This window comes from Kogia breviceps, chromosome X (assembly GCF_026419965.1).
Source record: "Kogia breviceps isolate mKogBre1 chromosome X, mKogBre1 haplotype 1, whole genome shotgun sequence".
Lineage (NCBI taxonomy): Eukaryota > Metazoa > Chordata > Mammalia > Artiodactyla > Physeteridae > Kogia > Kogia breviceps.
Genome location: NC_081330.1, coordinates 91,781,970 through 91,784,957, shown reverse-complemented (window position 1 = coordinate 91,784,957; position 2,988 = coordinate 91,781,970). Strand labels below are relative to the sequence as shown.

The window sequence follows — 2,988 nt, the reverse complement described above, 5'->3', positions numbered from 1 at the left end:
CATAACTCCATAATATGCCAATCACGAGATAGTTTTCAGCAGTTACATTCCCTTGATCACGGCTGCATAATGATGTGATTAATTGAAAAACAGGGAGACCAGAGACACGGCCAGAGGTGACATCACACAGCCTATGCCATTGCAAAACAATCGTCAAATTCAGTGGCGGTTTGTAAAGCCAGTTCAGTTCTGCCCCCCTTCCCAGAGATTCTCACGTTTATGAAAATTAGACCAACAAGTGGTGGGGCTCCATTTCCTGGTTTGAATTCTCAGTGGCTTTATCCAGAATCTCACTGGCAACTGGTTACTGTAACACCAGCCCAACCTTCTCTGCCCCCATGCTGGGCAATTCCAATTGTTAAGATAATACTGTAGGTTGCTGTCCCCTATGCTGAACTTGAGCTTCTTGAGGAAGGTTTTATTCTCCATGAGATCCACTGCACTGAACATGTCAAACCCTTTCATTTTGGTGAGAACGAAGGCATTGCTCATGAGGTCTAGAAGAGGGGTCTGGGTATGAATATTGTAGAAAGAATAAGCAGCCTTTAGACTCTTGTGGGTTGGGTGGTTTATGATGGTAGACAGAAGTGTATAAAAGCTCAGCACATCTGTCACCTCACCATTTGCATTCTCCACCACAAAAGTGTCGGTGATATTCTCCTGGGGGTAGAACCAATGTTCCACTTCTTCCTGGCTCCTGACTGGCATGTGGTGAAACTGCTTCAGGTACCAGGTGAGGAGCTGGTGCACTATTGGAATGTCCTTTTCTCTCACTGGTTGCGGCCCAGCTGTCTTGGGAATCTCTGGCAGTTGGTAGAACTTCATGGTGCATTGCATGGTCATATTTCTACTCAAGTGGGAGAACTTCACTTCAATCAGCTTCCGTGGGTTTAGGGACCAATGCTAGTATCTGCAGGTGCCAACAGGCTTTGGCAATACCATCCCAGCAGTGTAAACAGCTTGGAAGATGCCCTCCAGGTGAACCCTCTGGGTTATCTCACAGATCAGGACTGGAGCCCCCCTCTTGGAGTGCAGCTTCTTATGGACACACAGGAAGTTGATCTCTGCCATCTTCTTCTCTGTGTCATAGATATGGATGTTTGCCGGGATGGCGATGATGAATCCAACCAGTTTCTGACCTGAGACCACTAAAACCCCACAGTGCCACTGGGGGAGCCAGCCAGGTGGCTGGAGAGCCCACAGAAGAAATTCTGGGGAATAATCAAATCGGAACATGTTGTCATCACCTTCCACATAATTCTCGTTCAGGAGGAGGTATAGTTCGTTCAGCACACCATGGTCCCCCTGGTCCAAGGCGTCCCAGGTGAAGCCCTGGGACAGGGTGTAGGGCTCCTGGTGGATGTTGTCTTTGTCAGGCTCCACAGGACCGTGCATGTTCACAACTTCTCCCAGTTTGGGGATGGGCTGCATGTCCCAGAACTGGTAGCTTCACTTGCTAGCCTCCTCCATGGTTTTTGCAGGTCCCTTGAGCCACCGACAAAAGTTCAGTGGCCTTCTGTATTTCCTGGATCCTCTCTGCTGGCAAAGAGTTCATCTTAACAGGCTGATCCTGGGCTGAATCTGTCTCACGGCCTTTTTCTTTCTTCTTTTTTTTTTGTTTCTTTTTCTTCTTTTTGGCTCCAGTGTCATTGGCTGGACTCAAATCACCTCGGTTGTAGCTGTTGTCCTCCTCGTTCTTGCAATCGCTGCAGTGCTCATGGCCATTTCCATTGCATTTCTGGCTGCATTTCCAGAATGCATTGGAGGTGCCCGGGGCTTCACTGCTGTATCACTCTCGTCCGCCATCTTGAGTTGCCTGTACATACACTTTAAATGGGTGAATTGTATGATATGTGACATGTGAATTACATCTCAAAGATTTTGAAAAAACATATCAGGGATAAAAGGAATGAGAAATAATGTAATCCAAATAAAAGAGAGCAATAGAAGGGCTTGTTTCACCTCCTACACACATGCACGCACACACTACCCTTCCAACTCATCTGTGGTACCTAGAATAGTTCCTGTGGCATATATAGTAGGTGCTCAAGAAATGGTTGTTGAATTAACGAATATAGTTTATATCTAAGAATGGATGTATTGGGGATGGGCAAAGGAGTAATACAATAACTGAAGGTTGTCCACTGGGGGAGAAGAATAGGGTCTAGATGGGCATGAGGTGTGGGGGAGTAGTCACTACAAGTTCTCTCTATATATATTTTGTCAGCCTGGTAGACAACTATTGGTTCGCCAAAAAGTAAGATATTATGGAAAACCCGAACAAAAATTTTTGCCAACCCAATACTTCCCTGAAATCCAGGGAGACACATCAGTTGTTTTAAAAAATTAATCAATTAATTAATAAATTTTTGGCTGCACTGGGTCTTTGTTGCTGTGCACGGGCTTTCTCTAGTTACAGTGAGCAGGGGCTACTCTTCGTTGCGGTGCTTGGGCTTCTCATTGAGGTGGTTTCTCTTGTTGCAGAGCACAGGCTCTAGGTGTGCGGGCTTCAGTAGTTGTGGCATGCAGACTCAGTAGTTGTGGCTCACGGGCTCTAGAGCACAGGCTCAGTAGCTGTGGTGCACAGGCTTAGTGGCTCCATGGCATGTGAGATCCTCCTGGCCCAGGGATCAAACCTGTGTCCCCTGCATTAGTAGGCGGATTCTTAACCACTGTGCCACCAGGGAAGTCCTGAGACATATCAGTTTTTAGCTGCTTCATCCTAGACTCAGTCACCACTTCCTCTAATCAAATCCCTTTTCTTGCCAACTGCCCTATCATATTCTGCTCTTCCCATGGCCACCATTTCCCTTCCTCTCTTGCAATCCCACTACCTGGCTGACTGCAATCCCACTAGGAGTAGAGCAGACTCAACATCAAAAGGGCTGTCTTATGAGGTAATGAGCTTCATGTCACAAGAGGTGCTTAAGCAGAGGATGGAGACCTAGTATTAGGATTCTGTAGACACCATTCCTGTATGAGATTCCA

At 46.7% G+C, this 2,988-nt stretch overlaps 1 pseudogene; it reads right to left on the bottom strand.

Annotated features, from left to right (window-relative positions):
* Window positions 1-242: 242 nt before the first annotated feature.
* On the bottom strand, window positions 243-1,806 carry LOC131747745 (glycylpeptide N-tetradecanoyltransferase 1 pseudogene; annotated as a pseudogene).
* Window positions 1,807-2,988: the final 1,182 nt, after the last annotated feature.